General features: G+C 47.2%; 1 protein-coding gene across 3 annotated transcripts in view; it reads right to left on the bottom strand.

Moving 5' to 3' along the window:
• LOC119442433 (ADAMTS-like protein 5) overlaps positions 1–22631 on the bottom strand; it is a 179194-nt gene that overhangs the window by 19926 nt on the left and 136637 nt on the right. The gene's annotated exons all lie outside the window — the stretch shown is intronic.

Here is a 22631-nt window from a genome sequence, read left to right as displayed (position 1 = left end):
CGCCACCAATCGGTTCGTGAGTGGTGGCACTGGCTAACACTCCCACGTTTAGCTCTAGTTGTAAAACATAAATACCCCAGAAAGTGGATGGGAAAACGGCGCCGCATACGCTCAATCGTAAAAGCATCGCACGCGTAATGCGAAGACGTGGGATCGTTCCCCACCTGCGGCCAGCAGTTTTTTCATCCATTTTCATTTCCATTAATTCATCATTTCTTTAATTCAATTATTAAGCACAAGTAATTCCCCTATGTTGTCCTTGGTGTCAGTGTTTGTTGGCTACTTATGATATGATTAAAAATCGGGCCCCTCGGTTCCCTTTCTTCTCGTATATATATATATATATATATATATATATATATATATATAATTAGTACGTGCACGTTGCAAAATTATGACCATTCCACTCTGAAGGTGGATGACCAGCGAAGCTGTTGAGCACACGACACAGAGGTGACCCAGAATTTAGAACCAGAGTACGAACACATTTATTGTCTTCACCGGTTGTCATCGTGACGATAGATACACACACACATTCTCGTATCACCTTTGCTATCGTATTAATTTCGTCATATTCGCGTATAGGCCGGACTCCCGAGGAACGCGCCTTCGGAGAGCGACGACACGAACAGACGAAAACGCAATCGTCGCCGGCGGGCGGCAAAAACCGCCGATGCAGATCGTGCACAAAACGCCAAGCGAACGGCAACTTGGTTTCTGGTTATTTATATAAATTCGTGTGGTTGACGGGACCGCCGCCCTGAGAAGCCGGAGGAAACTAGACACGCGTGACGTTTCGACAGAACCGCCACCACGGGAGGGCGGAAGGAAAGGAAACTAGATACGCAAGCACTTGGAAAGCCAACAAGGACGGTGCGAACGTAGACATGGCCGACGCGGGTCAGCCTTTTGGGCTAAGTCCGGTCGTAGTCTCAAGAAGCTCGCAGTCAGCGAGACCATCGCAGCCTCTCGCGACGTCTACGCAGAGCACATCGCCGCCAAGTGAATAAAATTCACTAGGCAGACACACTACAACGACACACTTCTATGCCAGCCCCCCCCCCCCCCCCCCCCAAAAAAAAAAAAAAAAAAAAAAAAGACTGTGGCTCTAATCCACGCTGTGATGGTGGTTCGACAGCGAGGCTGTAAAGGACACCCTCAACGATTACCCATTGTGCCGTCACTTGAACACACGTGGCTCTAGAAAGAGTGAAACCAGAGACAAGTGAATTGTACTTAACCACACCCTTTATTACTTCACAACGGCTTTATATTCACGCTGTTATTCTGGCGTCTACTCATGGTAGCCTGGAATGAACTGAATCAGTTGCTAGACCATGGTGACGTCACGACGTGATTTCTGTGCTGTTGGGTACTTTTCCACTCGGAGTAGCTTACGCATTCTCAGCTCATATATACCTTATGGCTAAAATAAATCCCGATTCAACGCACATTCTAGTATCTGTGAAGCAAGGCTTTCGTGAAGCGGCTGATGAAATGCTATAAATCTGCATATTTCAATTCTGCGTCCTTGGCGGAAAAAGAAATGGCACGCGCGCGTGCGCTCTCGCACTACGCAATGCAACAACTTTATATGACCTTGTCTTGTTTTTTATATTTATTTTAAATGTACCGCCCGTTTCTTGGCCGATCCCCCATTGTGTGCATGTCCAATAGTATGTAAACCATCATCAACACGCTGACATCCTCTCAAAGAGGTTGTTGGCGTTGGCACGATAGAAATATACGTGCGACCGTGGCATATTGGTTAGGAAAATTGGCACATAAAATTTAGAAGAATTGCTTAGTTAAAGGAATTGTGCTCGTTGTGACATTTGTTGCAACGAGGATATTATTTAGGCATCATTTTGTTTAGTCACTGAGTAATTTAGTAGAAAACAAGGCCAGCAGCCTGGACACCTATAAGGGTAGTACTATAGTAGTGCGGTCCTGCGTGCGAGCTATTCGGCAAGACAGCAGCATCACCTAGCCAGCAGCCACGGTCAGTACTTTGTAAATGTTATAGTCCTGGTAGCATTGTGTCGTCATTGTGACAATGTTCGTATCGTATTGTGTTGAAATAAGCTTTTTCTAAACACAGGGAAGTCCACGAGGGTTCACAAAGAAAGGTTTACTTTTAAACTGGCTACTATAGTGATTATTGGATATACCTATAAAAGAATAAACTGATTAGAATGAAGCTATTTCGCTCTGGTTGCGTTCATTTTAAATGCGGCTCCTGGAATTGATTTGTGGAGGGGAAATAAATTAACATAGGTGAAAGATGTCCTTCGTTCACAGCGCTCTCATATCGGAAAAGAGACGTGCACCCGTGATCAAAAGAATGGAGACGAAGCGTACTGCAAAAAAAAAGAAAAAAAAAGCTTTATCGCTCTCATATATGTCCTGAAACCAATGCTAACGTGAACATGGGCGGTAGACACCACTCACGGCCTTCGATCACAGCAGCGAATCATCTTCCATTTGAGCTGTTGTTCAATATTGGCCGCGTTATCTCATCGACAATAACGACGATCCCGGAGAATGACACAGGAGAACCTGTACAGAATCTAATTAGATTTGCTTGGAAAGTGTGCTGCCCTGCCAGAAGACAGAACTACCACACATCAAAGGGAAAAGTAAGAGGGTTAGAGAATTCAAAGGAGAGGTGGGGGAGAGGAGGGGGTCAGGTCACTCCAACTCCTCTAGCGTTCAGAAAAGGGGCGAAGCAGAAATAAAATAAAATCCCAGCACGCACAAACACAAGCACACACGTGGCTGGCAAGCAAGCAACACCCGGCGTCGAGGAAACTCTCACGGGCACTTGACTTTTCGATTTCAGGGCAGCGCAAATATCCGTCTTCGCTGTTTGCCGAGCGCAAACACGGTCAACGCGGAAGACATCGCGGCGGCTATACGCGAAGGGTGAAGTGCGCGCCGGAGAATCTCCAGAGCGTCGATTTCTATATAAGCGATGGGACATTCCTACTGCGCGAGGAGGGGGCGGACCAACAATAATCTACTCACATCGACTCAAGCGCAATCGAGGCCTCCTAATGCCATCGCGCCGATACGCAGGGATAAGCACCTTGCTCTCACACACACACATACATTCCTTCCCCCCCCCCCCCCCCCCCCACCGAGAAATGACTAGCGCGAGGCGAAAAAAAAAATATATCAGTGTCTCACACTCGACGGAATCGGTTCATTTCACCGAGGGTCCTTTTTTGGATTCGAAGTCGAGTGACGTGGCCTTTGGACAAAGCAATCGTGTTTGGTGATGCGAGCCTTTATTGTGTTAGAACAGCGCTGCCGTAGATATCGCTGCGCCGAACGATGTTTTAAGAATAAGTTGAACACTGCATTTAGGGCTCGGCACTCCCGTATACAATAACGTAAAGTTGAGCAAGTTGGGATTTTAGTTTGCCCGTTGAGTCAACAGCCACCGCGTTGTCGACTATCACTGATATGACTCGAAGAACTAGAAATTCCCGCGGTGACGCAATAAAATGACACAACTGCGTGTGACCAGCCGATACCTTTAATCAACGACTCGGCCAAAATGAGTAGACGTGTGCTGAGTGCCGAATGAGTCAGTGAATTCACGTAATCGCAGGACTACATCTTCAAACGCAAAACAATTGGACAAGTGGCCGGGCAGACATTTCTCGGCCGGGGAAGTCTATAGAACTGAAAGCTGTGCTTGTTGTTGCCGATTCATACTCTGGGTTGTGCGATAAACACGGACAAGATGGTAAAGCACGGACAACAAGAGTGCAATCTCGCAACGGATATAACATGGGTTGTTAGTCTGTTTTGTTGATGAAAAAAGAATACGCGTATCCGTGTTGTACATAACGCGGTATTCATAGAAAAGGTTTGCTTTTGCAAGTTCGCATAGTGTCGGCGAGGTTGATAATTTTGTTTGTGCTATCGCTACTAGGTGGCGCTTGTAAGAGTTGCTTTTTTTGTAAATATAATATCATGCCTTTCGATACAAATAACAGTTGAGAGTTTGTGCTCGTGTCAGCCGTGCCTTCCTTTCTTGTCCATGGGTTTATCACGCCACCCACAGTATGAATTTGTGTCTACAGTTCTGTTAGACGCAGTATGTGAAGAAAATGAATTGATAACTTCTGAACTATTTGTAGAAGAACTTTCGCGAAAAAAATTTTTTTCATGCGTTGGCACTAGGAGTGTCAAAGTAAAGAAAAGCATGAAGCGTGGGAAGCCGGTCACGTGGTATATATATGCAATGCAACTCACGGTGGTCTGCTCCGGACCACCGCTATTTGCACTTCACTCCACGAAGAGGCAGGTCGTGTGCCGAGCGAGCTCTTGGAACACTTTTCAATGTGGTGAACGCGGCTTAAATCATGCATCCGGGACCTGAAGGAGGTGTGACTGAATGGGTGCGTATTTCCCATTTACCGCTAAACCACTGACTTATTTTCGTAAAGATCTGGCGATTTCAGTTGGCTGCCGTTGTTTAAACTAAGCAATTTCGAGAATTTGCCGCCGCAAACACCTGTACTAACGCTGTGCGTGCGGCTATAGGCAAGAATAATCAATTTTCTCGTCTACCACATCGTTCGTTATTAGTTGCTTCCAAGAGCAGCGTTTCAACGCCTGTTGTGTTTTTGTAGCCAGCTGAAGCGCTATTACTTCACTCGCCAAATACCCACCCACGAGTACATGTACTATACTGTATAGATCAGCAGCATATGCCTTTACAACCAGACCAAGGCGCTCTGACCCGCTGAATAGTCCAGGGGCGAGAGTAATGGGAAGAAGAATGAGTGATGAGGACAGCAAGGTGCGTTGCGTACATAAAGGTGTCGCTACATTATATAGGGAGAGGATGCGCGGTGAGGCCTGTCCGGCCGCCACTTGTTGCCTCGCAGATTATAGCAACGCTTTCAGCCACCAATGACCACATAACGGCACCAGCGCCCATGCATACACGAAACGTCCAAGTCTAAACCGGGGGCGCGCATTGATGCCGCCGTCTGCAGCGCGAAAGATATAGCTAAAGCGCCTGTCAGACAGTCGGGCCACGCCACTTAACAGATATAATAGTCGGTTGGCATGGCGTTACCACTTTCTATAAGATCTGTGCTTCGCAAGGCAATAAAGTTTAAGTTGAACTAACGTAGGAGGAAACCCTGCTGATCGAAGCAGCTGTACTGAAAGAAAAGAATATCCGCGAATAATATCTCAAGCGACGTTCAGCTTGCTTTCAGCTTGCTGCCAGCGCTAAAGCGGCTGTAGCTACGGAGTTACTAGGCAAAGGAAGAAGAAAACGAGTAGTTTGCGGCACCATGGATTCCGTCATCGTTAAGGCAAAGTTGATATAAGACGGGAGGAAGCGACGGAATCTCAGTGCCTGAGCAAGCACGTCAGAACAATGCGAACAAAAGCGCCTTGCAGCAGCGTTCATCCTCACAGTTCTAGATCGCATACTCGCTACGCTTGTGGTTTGAAGACGCCCCAGCTGCGCCGTAAACCATGGCGTCGCCTAGAGGACCATAAAACCTCCCCAAACGTGCGGAAAGGGCGCGCATGAACTGCAACCTCTCTGCAGAAAACCCGAACACGCGAATATGGCTCTCTCCAGGAGTGGGGCGATGCCCTGGTGTATTAGTGTACGCACTGTTAGAAAAGTTAAACAAAAAGATGAGCAGGTGGGGGTGAAGTGTTCATTTAACGAGCACTCAAGTCGTAAAATGCCAACCACAAAGGCACCTCGTTCAGCGTCTCTCTACAAAGCCGTATGCCAACGTTATACGGGATGAACTGCTGGCAGTACGACTGCCTTGACGTGTTACAACATTTATTACAACAGTTACACAGGAGCAGATATTCAATGCTATACCCCGAAATTCGTTTCGCTGACGTCCCATAGCTTCTTTTCAATGTGTATTTTATTTTTATTGCATGCTCCTTGGATAAGGTTATCGTAGGGCGCGGGGAGTTCATTATGTCTGCTGTAAATACAAGCGTATTGAAACCGTAGTGCAAGCGATTTCTCCACTTAAGCTCCATGAGGCAGTCATGTGACTAAGCACCGACCAAGGAAGTGTCATTAAGAAGCCTAATACACATTGGAAAGGCCACGCGCCTTTTTATTTTTGAAGTACAAACGAGAACTAAGTTTCAAAGCTATTCAGAAGTGCCTTTTTTTCCAAGGGTCTCACTGAAATTTGAAAGCATTTCCGCAGGGTGAAGTGAACGAGAGTGGTGCGCTGCTAGACTCCAAATCAACTGCGAGCGCAGTCGGCGTTGTTCACTTGTACATGTGCTTCGTATTGACACGCTGCGAGTTATGGTGTACAAAATGCTATTCATTGCGATTCAGTGTCTCGAGCACTCCGTTCGAGCGAAGTTCTACTGACAGGCTGTTTTTTGCCCGCACATCAAAACTTCAAGCGACCCAATAAGCCGTGGGACTTCAGTCGTGTTGACAATTACGTGTTGCACACAGCTTCTATTAATTGCTTTGTAAAACAACAAAGCGCTTCTATTCACTTAATTAGTGTCGCCAGAAATGACAAGGCCAACACGGATTACAAGCATCACTGTAAAAATGAAAGCGTGAACGAGGAAAGCAACAAGAAAAGCAAAATTTATCGCAGCGGACGAAATTTCGCTTGCTGGAATGAAACTGTGCAGCTGAAAACAAGAAGCTACAAGTACAACACACTAATCACGTGACTTGAAGTGCCGCCGTGCGCAGCAAACTAAAGTCCTCGGAACGGCGCGTGGAACTAAACCTCACAATTACCTTTTAATGAGTACGGCTTACGAACTTAGCCAAGCCAGGAGATGGTGCCATTGACTCAGCCGCCTAGAAAACAGCTTACTGATGAGCCCTTCCAGCGATTTTTCTCTTTGCTTTCACCACGAATACCGTGCAACCATATTTTCGCAAAAAAAAGAAAGCTCCAGAAACAACAATGCCCGCAGAAAGAGGAACCTCATTAAGGGAGCTCCGTGTTGGAGATCGAGATTAAAGAATCGCGGCTGCAGGAAATTAACGCAGCGACAAACCCTGGCTGACTGCCAGGAAGAAAACCAGCTCGAGGCCAGAAACAATGCAGAAAAACAAAACAGAAACTATATGACTTTGCCGCGCGGAGGTTCGATTGATTGCTTCTCAGGCGCGGGCGTCGCGTCGTGCCTGTTTGGGTGTGTTCCACTCGAGACGCGTGTCCCTCCCCGACGGCCAAGCGTGACTGTGCCGCATCACGCACTTCTTATCCGCACAACTAGCAACGCCCGTCGAGCCGTGACGCATCCTTTCTTTTTATCCCCCCCGAGAGCGGCAAATTTTGCGCCTCTTCTCGAGACTTAAGCAAGCACCGCGCGCGGGCTCGGCGTCGTACATATATAATTAAAGGGCCGCCACCCAAGACGTGTCGTGAGCGAACGACGCGGATAATAAACAATAACCAGTGTACGAAAAAAAAAATTCAAGCTATAGCCCTGAGGCAACCCTGCGCCACGTGGTACGTCTAGAAGCAGATCGTGCGGAACGTAAAGCTGTAATCTGGAAACTTAGTTTTCGCAATGGTAAGCGCGCGAGGCCAAGAGCCGGGCTCTGGTGCTAGAGACAGGGTTCGAGTGTGTGCTCGAGACAGAGCACACGATGCTGATGTGGAGGAACGCGCGGCGTGGGGACACTATAGCGATCGCACTTTTGACTGACGCACGTATGCTGTACATCTTTGACTCCTCCACATGATCCGATAATTTTCAGCATAAGTGCATCGCCCTTTCGATCTTTCGAAAGTGATTGTTCCATGGGCACGTCAACGATTGCAAACCGCTCTTGTGAAACTCGCTTACTGGATGAAAACCCACAAGTGAAATGTTTTCAAATTAAGACAGCTCTACAGTTCTGAAGACTTAATCTCAGCTCTTTTCAACTTTCTATGCTAAATGTGATGTCCGTATTTCTCTTGTAACCTGCCTAGAAGAATGTTTTAGAGCGTTACATGGAGCGTTAAATACAGCATCACATAACGGACAACTGTTTGTAACGTTACTGCTTTGTAATATGCAAGTATTTAGGTACACACACGATATAGACATTCTGTAGACGCACATACAAACTTTATATAGCAAGAACTTTTGCGAGGGAAGAAAGAGCGAGGGGCTGAGATGAACAAATAGGCGAAGAACTAATAAACAAAGTGCCAGAGAGCAGCTTTACATACAATAATTCCTTGTTTTTGTTGCTTGTTAAGTCAGGATGCCAACACGGTCACCATAAAGCCAATCAACCGTGCAACAAGGCAGTTGCGGTTCATCGCAACTGCAGCGAGAAATCCAATGCTCGCCGTTTTCGACTTAATTAGCAACTTTGTTTTTCCTAACAGCCTTGAACGTGTACGGTGAGGCATTCCCCCGAACTCAAGTGAACGCATTTCACAAAATTTTCATTCACGAAAAGCGAAAGAAATCGCAGATTCCTCAAGCTGGCAATGTAAACCGAGCTGACGTTCGCAGCTTTTCAAACAGTGTCTCACGAAAGCGAGAAATCTAATTAGGGAACCACTGCCATAAAAAAAGACAAAAACGTTGTAAAAAGCCGGCACAAAACTTATTTGCATTCCACCACAAGCCGATATGGCGAGAAAGTGCGTCCCGAGAATAAAAGAAGTTTTCTGTCGGAAGGCGAAAGCATATTGACAGTGGCCAAATACACTCTAGCTTCGTATGAAAGCTTTTAATTCTCCCGCGCGAAAAAGGAAGCCAAAATTCGACGCTCGATATTTCTCTTCTGCTAACACTTTGCACAAGGTGACAGAGCACATGCGCAGAATTGAAAGGGTAAGGACAGCAACACAAGAAAATGAAGGAAAAAAACAAAAAAACGAAGCCTTGTTTCACGCTATTGAAAGCACCTTGCTGGGGTAGGCTCGGGCTCATACGTGTACCGGTGTAAATATTTCGCCTCCGCCGCTGCTTTCACACTTTCTCCGCTAGCCGCCGCCATACATCACGCGGCGGGCTGTATGCGCATTGAATTGGCTCCTGTTCAATATAAATGCAAAACGCCTCGGCGTATTTTTTCCGATTGGCTGAGGCCTAACCAAGCGAAGTGTAAATCTGTGGATTCTGTCGGCACGGTGTCCTGGCGGGAACGCGTTTCGCATGCGCTGCCTGGTGCAGAAAGCACGTCACGACACCGTTCGATCCTTGCGCTTATTCTTTTTTTATTTCTTTTAGCGCGCGTAAAGGGTTCAGCTGAGACTCGAATTCTGCAAGCAGCACATACGTATACGGATTGGCTGTCAGAAGTGATGCAGCGGTTTAATAAAGTTTAGGCAGGCTGGCAACCGCTTACAGGAATGAGAAGGCGTTAGAGAATTGCTTTATAAGACAGAAGAGAATTTGATACACTTACCACAGGCAGTTTTCTAAATTTTAGTTGCGTCCTTGGGCAATACTCTGCTTTCGACACACACACACACACGGTGTACGGAGGGAGGAACTCGGAATAAATTTAGCCCAGCTGGAGTTGCTCTAAAAGTTTGGTCAAACTTCGATACTGCGGAGCTTATTCTTATTACATTTTTCACCATTGAAATGCAGTCGGGGGGCGGGAAGATCGAAGCCGCGATATTTTTCTCGTCATCAGAACTTTTTAGCCATTGCGAAGAGATGGTGGGCCGCACAGGGTCAGGATATCGGTTTCTTCAAGAATATAAACGCAGGGGAATATATATATAGAAAGTAAAAAAAGAAAATATGAAGAATATAAAGAAAATATGGAACAATAACACAAAAGCTAGGTTCAATAGCTGCATGAAGGTGCCAAAGATTGGTGAGGCTGGAATAGAAATACATGTGCAGTCGAAGTGAGCAGCAACACGTATAGCCCTGAGGTATATATACAGAAACAGCGGCGTGCTTTCTTCAACTTGGAAGCACGTGTGCCATCTTCCACTGAGGCTAATTATATAATTTATGGGCTTTCAGGTTCAGAACCCGCATGGCGGGCGACGAGAATCATGGTGGATGGCTCGGGGTTATTTTAACCACGTGTAATTACTTAAAGGGACACTAAAGTTAAACAATAGATCATATTAAACGAATTAACTTTATTTCAAAACCTTTTTCGTAAATTTCGCGGGAGGAGATTGAATCTTGGAAGAGAAAAAGTGAGCGCAGCTTGCACTAGTGGTGCAAGGCTGGAGCAAACAGCAGAGCTTGTGATCGACCTAGCTTATTCAGGCGTTAGTCAGACGCAGACAGGCGTTAGACGCGCAGATTCTCGCTTGGCCGCACGACGCGCTATCTCCCCAGTGACGTCACGTCTAAGCTTCGCCTCCAGACGATCATCCAACTGTCAACGCAGCTGGCCAAAGCGTGTAACTAGGCAGTAGCAAAGCCTGGCGAAGTGATGACGTGGCCTGGCGAAGTGATGACGTGGCCTGGCGAAGTGATGACGTGGCCTGGCGAAGTGATGACGTGGCCTGGCGAAGTGATGACGTGGCCTGGCGAAGTGATGACGTGGCCTGGCGAAGTGATGACGTGGCCTGGCGAAGTGATGACGTGGCCTGGCGAAGTGAAGACGTGGCCTGGCGAAGTGAAGACGTGGCCTGGCGAAGTGAAGACGTGGCCTGGCGAAGTGAAGACGTGGCCTGGCGAAGTGAAGACGTGGCCTGGCGAAGTGAGACGTGGCCTGGCGAAGTGAGGACGTGGCCTGGCGAAGTGAGGACGTGGCCTGGCGAAGTGAGGACGTGGCCTGGCGAAGTGAGGACGTGGCCTGGCGAAGTGAGGACGTGGCCTGGCGAAGTGAGGACGTGGCCTGGCGAAGTGAGGACGTGGCCCTGGCGAAGTGAGGACGTGGCCTGGCGAAGTGGGACGTGGCCTGGCGAAGTGAGCACGTGGCCTGGCGAAAGTGAGCACGTGGCCTGGCGAAGTGAGCACGTGGCCTGGCGAAGTGAGCACGTGGCCTGGCGAAGTGAGCACGTGGCCTGGCGAAGTGAGCACGTGGCCTGGCGAAGTGAGCACGTGGCCTGGCGAAGTGAGCACGTGGCCTGGCGAAGTGAGCACGTGGCCTTCGTGGAGCACTGGCCTGGAGAAGTGAGCACGTGGCCTGGCGAAGTGAGCACGTGGCCTGGCGAAGTGAGCACGTGGCCTGGCGAAGTGAGGACGTGGCCTGGCGAAGTGAAGACGTGGCCTGGCGAAGTGAAGACGTGGCCTGGCGAAGTGAAGACGTGGCCTGGCGAAGTGAAGACGTGGCCTGGCGAAGTGAAGACGTGGCCTGGCGAAGTGAAGACGTGGCCTGGCGAAGTGAAGACGTGGCCTGGCGAAGTGAAGACGTGGCCTGGCGAAGTGAAGACGTGGCCTGGCGAAGTGAAGACGTGGCCTGGCGAAGCGAGGCACATGTGGTTGCTAGGCGACGCGAAGTGACGTCATGGCTGGACGGAGCAGGTGCGCGGTCGTAGCAGCTCGGCGCGGTGGTGCGGAGCGGCGGCGAAGCGAGGCGCAGCGGTGCCAAGTGGTCGCTAAGCAACGCGCGGTGACGTCCTCGCCAGGCGCATGTTCTGGTCTACGCTATACGGGCCAAACTCCGGATTAGACAGCTCCGCTGTTAAAACAAAGGTCACTTACAATTTTCTCAGCTTCGCGCTCAAACGGCAGCGTTGATGTGTTAGTGTGACGTCTTGATTTGAAATTGACTTCGTATTTAGGCCATTGTGGGTCAGTAAATGTTATTCTAACTTGCTAACTTCAGTTTTCGGGTATCGAAGAGTACAATGTAGTCTATTCTATTCCCATTCAATATAGCGGTTCGGGGACCGCCACCTACACAAACGAAGACGACTCGGACAAGAGGTATCACTGAAAAAAGTGATACCGAGGGTATTGCTAGAGCGCATTTGCGAATGTTTGCTCCAACAGATGCCACTTGAAACAGTGCGATAGTTACTGCGCATAGCATTACACCAACTATTGCGTCACTGCTTCAGATTATGGGCGAAGATGCAAACGTTTATCTCCAACTTCAGAGGTACTGCCAAATCAAGGACTGCAGGTTATCGATATTTTTCAAAAGTACATAATCGCTGTATTCTACCAGTAAGAAACCACGGTACCAAGACTTTCAAGAAGCAACTTGAAAGAATGCTTGCAGTGCATTTGAACAGTATCTTTTACAACTACTAAATACTTGTTTATGCTTTAGAACTTCTGTATTACGTGTTAATTTTACACATTTGTTGATTTTCTGTCTTATCTAGTGTTTATTCTCCAATTTATTTTTATCTACATTTAATTTACTTGCTGCTGAATTCTTGGTTGCTTACCCTGGCTTAATGTTTTCATACATTTTCATTTTTCATACATTTCATTTTTTCATACACGAGGTTTCCCTGACAGTCTTACTATGGGACCTTCTGAACTTACAAAATCTGTGCATACATAACCTGTATGCCAATATGTTGTATTAAACCAAACCTTCAAACCTAACTATACGCAATGGGCGATCAAACAAATACGAGTAACCTCAAAATAAAGACAACAGTATGAATTAGAGATGGAATCGCTGGTGGTTAGTATTCTGGCTGACATCAAAAAGAAAATTGGAGTTCGGCTGATTATACAGTGCGCAGAACACATATCCGGTGTTTAATAACAGCATGACAGTCAATAAAAGTAAAAAAAAAAACTCAAAGGCGGCGAAGGGCTTGACGATGTGATCAGATAGGAAAATTTGCAGACAAGCGACGCATTGGGCTGACGCAGGACAGGGATAAGATATCTGGGAGTGTTCTCCGTCCGGCAGTGTAATTAGGACAGGCTGATAATGGCATTGATTATACAGCACAAACGTAGACAGTCCGCTTCCACCGGAGGTCCGCCGTTCAGCCGTTATCTCCATGCTTTCGAACCACAAATCCCATAGGATGAATATTGGAAGAAAGCAACGAGTAACGAAGTTTTTTTTTTAATATAAATTATTTTGTATTCGCGCTTCTGAACATCAGGCCATCATAACCTGTTGTGGAAAAAGCCCTTTTGCATTACGCCTGCATTGCCGTGTTGCACTTTTTTTTTTAATATTGCAGAAGCATCACTCTTCAACAGCACTTGACATTTATGGCTTGCTGCGAGCGTTCTTACTGCCTATCAGAAGCACAATACGTTCACCGCAAACTGTTGCTGCCCTTCACAACACTTTTTTTTTCCTCCGGAAAGTAGTCTCATCTGATTTACGCTAGGCAGCGCGTTCTGCGCCGTATGCTTGTGGCCTCGCGTGTATGTTTTTATATAAACACGCCCCCTTCACAAGAGCGCGTCTTGTACTTAGCACGCGTGTCTGGTTTCTCTCGCAGCTGAGACGGCGCACTCTAGATGAGATTACGGAGCGAGTGTAACCCAATAAAACCAGGAAGCCCGGAATATGGCCAGATAAGGCACGCATAATCACGCATCTCGCTCCGCATGGCAGGCGTCTCGCGTGACTGCTGCTTCCCCCCCGTGCGAAATAAAAGTGAAATGAAGAGGGTAGTAGACGTCAGAACTCCACAGATGTCCCGGTGAGCGGTAAGAAAGCACGAACTCCAGGGCGCTAGCACTGCGCTTGCCTTTGTTCCGTCCATTGCTGAACGCAATACAGAAAGGCCATTTCCGCGGGCAGTAAGCCTAACTTAGTTCAGCAGTCTCATGGGTTTTTGCACCGTGGAAAAGCTGACTTAACTCGGGGACATTTAACAGAAGCATGGAGCTAGGCCAGATTGGTGGATTAAACTTACGGAAGCGCTGATTGACCAGTCTTACTATGAGTGGAAAGGTAGGAAAAACGAGATAATGGCAACGCCACCTTAAAGTATACGGCACTAGCACTTCATTGACTTTGGCGGTGACTTGTAATGACTGACAGTGCTGTATGCGATGGCTGCTGCTGCGAGGAGAACATTGACCACCTATTGGGCCACTGTGCTCCATTTGATATATAAAGACAATGAACGTCCAATGCATTGTGGCGACTGGACGATCGTCCCCTGCAGTATCTGAACACGCTACTGGAACACAGTCACCACCGATCATCGGCGCAGCAAGCAGTTAAGGCACTTTTATGCTTTTTGAAAACGACTGCCTTGTGCGAGCGCCTTTTGGCAGCGTGGTACCGTTGGCACGCGTTCAGACATTCACCGCGTCCTTTCGTTCCCCCTTTCTATCTCTCCTTTCTTTTCACTTCCCTAACGTAATTAGCCAACCAGACGCTCTAGTAGTAAGCATGCCTGCCTTCTTTGTTCTCTCTATCGGCATTGACTGATAAGCGCTATTTAAGTGCTTATTAATAAAGGAATGATTTTACATATTGCATTTCAAAGTAAGCAATGACTCAACCTGGCAAGTCCTGCGGCGTTTATTAGTAAAAAAAAAAAAACCGCCAAGAAATCTGACATCTTGCTGACGTCAACGCCGCAGCGGTTTCGGCCCGATATTCAAGAAAGTAAAATTTTGAAGAAAGGAAGAAGGAAAGAGGGCAATAAAGAATTTGAAGGAGTAACCTACAATACGGAACATGTCAGGTGTTTCCTTCCTATCAGTTTAAAACACCAACCGATTGATGTTCCCGACCATTTTCATGAACATACAGAGAACCCATGTTTGATCTGCCTTAAGCTGCGATTCAAAAGCGCTACTATTAGCAACTGGTGTACCTGATGATTAATGGGGTTTTATGGCGCAAGGGCCAGGGGAGGCGAAAGAGGGCCAGAAAGTGGTACAATGTAGTCGATGGTGTGCTCAATGTTAAAGGGTATATGTGACGTGGCTGTACGGTGGCCTAAAAACATTCGCTGTAGAGTGCGTAAAATATACATGTAAATAAAAACATGACAACGATACATAGGGTGTACGATAACACGTTGGACAATATATATATATATATGCTACGAAGGGTTGGTGTACTAAAATGTGTCACTGTCAGTAGCACTACTGCCTCATCAGGGCCCTAACAGGTGCTCCTTTCTCTAACGGCTAGACTACCAGACAGTTAAGAACAGGCGTTCTGACAAAAACCATTTGAGAGCACAGTGTCCACACACTTGCCGTCACGGGTGACAAAAATAAGCGAAAACAAGCTGTCGATGTTTAACTATACAGCTGAAGAATGCGTCTGCAGCAATAAAACTAATGAGGGTCGCTACACTCATGTCACGCGACTTAATACGCACATGTTTAGAGTTATACAGACTCACGACAAGCACTAACCGATGTAGACACAAAGCAGTGGATGTTTACGCTTACTGCTAAACAAATAAACATATAGTACACTATATATAGGTACTATTGTCTTTCGTTTTGGTTGTTCGTTAGACGTCATATTACCGTGCACTACTACGACTACGGTTACGCCAGGAACGCTGATTTAAATTATAACAGCACTTGCTACGAAATGCTTCATAAAGCCAGAACTCATTCTCAAGATCCAGATTTTCCTAATCATGATGTCTCACTTTAAATTGCAAACGAAGGCTAACCATTCATTAGGCACGTAGAAAAATGAGACTTTTCGCTATTTCGAGAAACCCGATGAAATAAAATTGCGAACAAGCGACACGCGGAGCGCCTAACGATTAAACAATTATATCTCAGGGCAACGCGAGACCTTTTCCGGCCCCGAAGTTGCGAAAATGGGCGCCGGCCACCGACAAATCCCGGCTGCCATACTCCGTGCCGTTAAATGTATACAGCACTGTGGAAGTTGTGGCTGTGATGAGTAAGCGAAGAGTATTAGGCCTCGGGTTTGGACACGTCGCGTATAGCCATATCGGGGCAAGGAAAACAGCGAGCGAAACAGAACAGATAATTACGCAGATCCATAGCACACGTTGGTATCTTTATGAAGCGAAGCCTCAGTGAAACGGTTAATAAATTGCCACACAACAGCGATGCGTAGAATTTTACTTTCATCCCATGCAACGTGCAATATCCTGAAATATTTATGTTTATGCACTGCAAAGGCCGCAGCGTTGAGGTCATGAAATGCACTACACCGTTCTCAAGCTAGGCCGAAATGCAATGACCCAATCAGGCGGATACACAAGGTGAGGCGTCTACGAAGCAATTTCATGACGACGAAGGCGACGCGATGTATTTGTCCCGATAAAAATGTGATGACAGGTTCATGCACAGAGAAGTAGGACACAGTAAGGACACGGGGGGGGGGGGGGGGTGATGGAAGAACGTTATGCGAAAGAAGCTTCGCGGTAAGATGCGCTAGGACACAGACGCTGCTGTTGCTTTTTCATTGTCGTTTCGTGCAGTTATTCCTTTGTGAGGGGCACCAAACCGCCAAACTTACCGCCAAACCGCCATGCTAGACTATACTATTTGGACTTTCAGGGCTCTCCATGCGGACGCCACACAGCAGTATAGACGCCTCGCTTATTGTAAAGTCCTGCTTGATTGTTTAAATACAACAGTCATTTGAAACACCGACCGCGCACTAGTGTCACTCGCCTACTTCTTTTCCTTTATGGGAAAGCATCAAAAGGCCCATTGAGCGAAAAAGCCGGCGTCTGTATCGGCGAAACGGCACCGAAATTCTCAATGGCTGCGACGCCACGTTACGTGCGCGTCTCGACGGAGCCGAGCGAGTGAAAGCGGATACTTGCTGTCACGCTGGCGCACCAGGTATTGCGTGAGGAGAGAGGGCATTGCCACGACGCCACGTAACTCTCGCTCTCAGACGCGTGCGTTAACCACGCGTTCCTTGACCGCGGACGCTCTCGCGTGCGTTCTAACTTCGTCTCGATAATCGCTATAAAGAAATTAATGTATAAAAAAAGAATTATTTCGAAAGGAAAAACGTTCGCGGTAGTGAGTTTCGAACCTATTACCCCACGCTCAGAAGCCGACTGTTTTATCCACTGGGCTAAACTAGCGCCCCCCAGCTGCACCACCGCTGCACAGTTCTCGAAATGGGAATCACACGTGCGCGAGTTGTGGGTGCGGCAGAGCACGGGAATGCAGCGTCCGACTGGCTCCTTTCTGGCCTTCTCTCGCCCCCACATAGCGCGAAGGCTGAGCTGCGGTATACGGGGAGCGGTCGAGGAGGAAAAAAAAGGGGGATTCAGGAGGAAGTGCGACCATTAGCGACCGGGCTAGCGTACAGTGGACTGCAGCAACGGTGGCGAGTGCGCACCGGCGCGCCAAAGCGTCGCTCACTGTGTTACACACCGGGGCCGCCCGACCGCCGATCTGTGCCCTAGCTTTCGAGGTCCGTGCGCTGCAGTCGGAATCATTATAAGCCCCCGCAGCCAATGCACCGACTGGCCAGGAACGCGTCGCGCGCTTACCGAGCAGCGGTTGCGCCGCCGGGTTTGGGCGAACGGAAGGAAGGAAGAGGTCGAATTCCATCTGGTAACATAGTTGCGACACGGCGGCTAGACGACCATATGCAACGACCACACCGAGAAATGACTGGCTAGAACGTTTTCTTTTTCTCTCTCTCTCCTCCGAAAACACGCTAAAGGCTCGCCTTCGACTCGATTTGTTTTGGGGCAAAGTTGCGAGGCTGAAGAAGGGAAGCGCGAAGCAAATGGGATGGAAACGGCGTCATTACGGTAACGTAGCGAACCGGCGGAGGAAGGAATTAAGCTCCTGCAAGTTGGGCAAGACGTGTTTAAACGAGGCGTATGCGGTGCCACCGCGACGATGTTTTCTAAAAGCGAATACAGAAGATTTCGGAGACTAAAGATCCCTGTAGCGCACTTCCCGTCTAGGGTTTGAAGGCTGCAGGACTATAGGAGACGTCTTTGTCGCGGTAATGACGCACGCCGCTAAGAATGGCCCAACCTAACCTACCGAGTAATGGTAATTGGTGACTATGGCATCCTCCTGGGCGAAGGTAATGTCAGCCAGCGACAGACGTTTCCCCTACGAGTAAACTTTATATTGTGCCATAACATAGACTTGTGAAACAGAATCTCGGAAATGCTACACAATGATGAAAGCCTGCACGTTAGAAGGAACATCAAGAAAAACATCCAGTGCTCACAGTTGCTGATCACGATACCTGGAGTAGAATTTTTCCAAGGCATTAGTAAACAGCTGTATTAGACGCAAAAAAATATTTGAATGACGTTTAGTTGATTTTCTTAACGACCCACCCTTTATGTCCTATACCCTAACAAGTACTTCCACCACATTACTCACGGAGGGAGGGGTTCTCTGCTTTTCATAGACTTAATTCTAATGAAGATACGCACACATATATAAGCGCAATTGTCCCACATTGATTATGTTTAAAGTTTTGGTAAGATATCGAAATGAAGATAGCCTAGAAATGACAACATTAACAAGTAGAAAGACGTCCCAGACTGTGCCAGCTGGTGAAAAGAATAAATACAACATTAGTAGTTCGGAAACAGGGTAGCAGGACTTCATGTCAAATAAAATCAAATGAAATAAAACAAAATAAAATTATATGGTGTTACGCGCCAAAACAACGATCTAATTATGAGGCACACTGTAGCGGGGGACTAATGATTTTTGACCACTTGCTATTATTTACCGTGAACCCCCTCTACAACGTAAAGGAACGCATTTGGCTTTGTAGTGAATATTAACAATTTTCATTAATTGACCTCAGTTAATTAAGCGGAATATAAATGGTGGTGATGGTGATTCAATGGCATCCCCTTTAATGTAGCAGCTTAAAATAAAGCTTCGAAAATATATTGAGGAGCGCCGTCACGTGGCGCTCCTCAAAAGCAATGGTTTCACCCAGCTGCGCGTTTAACCACTTTATAAAAATTATTGGTTCAAGTTACGTGAAACACCCTGTATACGTTGCCTATTCAGCGAGAAAGCTTAGGTACTTTTGCACACCAAAATCCGGGGGGTTTAATATCTTGCGTGAAAACTTCATTTAGCCCTTCCTGATACGCGGAATCGGTGCTCGTAAAAAGCGCGAAGTGCGCTGGCAGTCCACAGATATAGATTGCAATATGAAAGCTTCAGCTTTGGTCCTTCAGTGGGCGGCTCCCGAAAACTCGAACGCTAACTATTAGAATCAAACGCACACCAACACGGCTCGTCATCGAGACTGTCGTCGCGACGCACCCACTGCGACGAAGAGTTATCCGCCCTTACGAGGAAAGCCCAAACGACGGCAGATAACACGGCAACAAAATCAGAGTCGTGCGACAGGAATTCCAGGAAACGAGAAAAGCGACACTGCCAATATCCGTCAACAACGCCACCGTGCGTCGGATAGCTATATGATAGAAAAAATAAGGAGAATGGCGAGAAGGCAATCCTTTCTTCGCCGCTCGAACATACAAGCGCAGCAAAGAAATGACTCCCCCTCCCTCCCCCCCCCCCCCCCCCCCCCCCAAAAAAAAAAAAAAAAAAAAAAAAGTCGATCGGGAAGCGGTGTAATTTCCTTCTCCCCAGTTCCAAACAGTCCCGAGCCGCGTGGCCCCTGTATTGCAGTTTGGAGCGACGCTGGCGCAATTATCCGAAAACCTCCGAAAACCGCAGGGAATACACGCGCCCCACACTATCGCGTCGTCTTCCTTGCCTGATTCGCGAAATAATAAAACAAACGAACACAACTTGGTGGGCGAACGCAGCGGATATTTCCAGACGTCTTGAACGACTATCGGGCTTTGCTAAACTATTTCGGAATAGTTTGAATTGATGCGCTGTTATATCATTAAACTGACGTCGAAGGAGGACATTCGCGACGCTTTAGTTGGAACCACCGCTTCGCGAACGACGCGCGGCACCGTGACTGCCCCTGCTATACGGCGCGCGGCTCACTTGCAGAGTTTGAGTTGAATTTTATAATGGGCGCTCATGATGGGATGGCGGCGGAGCCATGCAAAGTTATCTCATTAAAAGGACATTACCTTCGACTTCCTTGCTTGGTCGTGCTGTGCCCGGCGCGCCACATTTAGCGGGGACGACGCCGACTCCGCGGGTCGCGAGGCAGAAGCTCGCGTTTCTGCCGTCTCGTGTTTTGTATTTTGCGCTATACAGCAGTTCCAGCGTTCCTTGAATAATTAAACTGCGCTGCTGTAGAATTTTTTTATCAGTAAACGAGCTATCTGAGCAACAGGATGCTTATGTGGGCGTTTCGAAAATTTATGTCAACAGAAAGACACTCGTGTGTTCTCTAAAGCGTAAACGACCCGCGTGGGTTCATCTCAACTAGTAACCATAATCGCGAAAAAAACAACAACAATATGCTAAGATACTTTGACAGTCTGTCGTATATTTTCTCTGAAATTAGTTATAGTAGTGCTTTTTGCACTGAGGAGACGTTATGACTTGTCGGTAGGTTGGCAAGGAATCTGACGCGGACGAGGGAGCGAGAACTTTAAAGAGAATTCGGCAATGACCGGCTGTGACATTCAAAATCATTGAAGTACTTATGACGTATACGGAAAGAACACTGACATTTGTTTCAGTTGAATTGTTGGAAAACAGGTAACTGTGCCAGTGAAACTACCATGGAACATAAGAAGTGGATTGTGTGACGCTCGATCGAAAGCAGCCGGACATCCCGAAGAGTGACCATACGTAACACATTTTTGCTGGGTCAGTACGCATGCCCATTAGCCTAAGATGAACTTGAGTGACCTAGTTCATGTTTACTGCATTTCATGTTGACCGCTAGTGAAAGACGAAGGCAGAGAAAGAAAAAAACACGAGACGACGACACGGGCGGTAACTTGCAACTGATTTATTCACGGCAACACGTATCAATGTATACAAAAAATCTGACATGCGCAGAACGCACCAACAAGTCGCTAACAGTGCCTTTTCTTATGGCATATCATGTAAGAAAGAAAGGCCACGACTGTGTTAGCGATACCTCCAAGTTAGGCTGTTTTAATCAACTATAGGTTTTTTTTTTGATAAGCGATTGCCCCGCTAGGCTGATGAGTGGACTTGTTGCTGAGATCTGCGCATGTCATATTTGTATACATATTGCTACGTGTTGCCGTGACTAAATCAGTTGCAAGTTACCGCCCGTGTCGTCGTCTCGTGTTTTTTCGTTCTCTGCCTTCGCCTTTTATTAGCGGTTAACATGACATCCATTACCCTAACTCGTGCCCGCATAATTTTGATTTAAAATTCGTCACAAGGCGTAGCATTTCATTTTTTCCTCAGCCCTTCCACGCATGTAGAGTATAGACAACTGGACCGAGTCTATTAACCCTCTGCATTTCATTCCCTTCCCCTCTACCTTAAGAAAAATTGCACGCGGAATTTAATCGCTGCTGGAAATAGTCTATCAACAAAAGTATTTCCGAGGAGCTAGCACTCATGGCAAGGCAGCTGCTTTTTTTTATTTAGCAACATCACATGGCAAGAAAAAATTTACAGCTGTGAACTCCGCTCCGACAGTTGATGGTTCTTTCTGGGGCTTCACCAGTTATGACTATGAGGCACGCCGTAGCGGAAGGCTGAGGTTTAGTTTTGAGCACCTAGGGTTCTCTAACGTGCACTACAACGCAAGCAAACGGGCGTTTTTGCATTTCTTCTCCAATAAAATGCGGCCGCCGAGGCCGAGATTCGATCCCGCGACCTCGTGCTCAGCAGCGTAACGCCATAGCTAACTGAGACACCGCGGCGGATGAGTTGATAGTTAAACTCCCACAAACGCCCCCAGCTTCGCGCAATCTCGTGCAAGCTGCCCCAGTTATATGCAACGAGGAGAGCGCGATGAAAACGATGACTGTGGCACGACGGCGTGACAATGAAAGGACGGCAACGGCACGACGACGCGCACTGCGGCATAACGGAAGGCTGCTGGAAAGGGGGCGGAGCAAGGCTTGTTTCAACCTTCAGGCAATTAAGCGGCGCGAAAAATGATACAACATAAAGGAGGACGGACAAAGCGCCTTCCTCGCTGACGATTTTTTGTTCTCGCGCTTGTTGCCTCAAGAATGGGATACCAATTAACCCAGCAAACCATCTACCTTTTTTGAGCTCTTTAATTGCTGTCGCGTTGATATTACGATAGTGACAGAGCATGACTGCAGCATGCCAAGGTTAGGTTTCTTGTTTGGTTGGTTAGATCCAAATGAAATTGCACAATCGACTACGGTGGACCACAATAGTGTACTAGTACGGGACAGAAATTAAGGTAATCAAAAAATTAAACAGTGAATGAATTAATAGCAATTTAACCAAATAAAAACATAGCCAAAGAACACGATGCGCCTACTTTGTGTATTGTGCAATTCAGTGAACAACGCAGAGCTGGTAACAGTAGCTACTGCTTAATACTGACCATCATAAAACAACATTGCCATGACAATCTGTTTAGAGAAAAGTGGGAAGTGCGTCACGAACGTTTCTATGTTTATTAGTGTTTTGATACCGAAAGACTGCTGAGGCTGAAAGGTTGGACGCCCGACACAATGACACTTGTCCGGACTCTCGAGAATGAAGGGTGGATTTCACAAAACATTTCGCCGGGAAGACCTGTTCGCCGCAGTCGCCAACAGCTTCACACTCGGGATTCCCTGGCACCGACTTGCAAACCGCTCTAATTCACGAACAGTTTTTTTTTTAACATGAGACGAAATTTTCGTATGCCGATTCTTAAAGCGGCTTGAGTACTAAGAACACCGTAGAAC

The sequence above is a fragment of the Dermacentor silvarum genome, chromosome 2, assembly GCF_013339745.2.
Source record: "Dermacentor silvarum isolate Dsil-2018 chromosome 2, BIME_Dsil_1.4, whole genome shotgun sequence".
In the NCBI taxonomy this organism is placed as follows: Eukaryota; Metazoa; Arthropoda; class Arachnida; order Ixodida; family Ixodidae; genus Dermacentor; species Dermacentor silvarum.
This window is presented reverse-complemented; position numbering and strand designations above follow the sequence as displayed.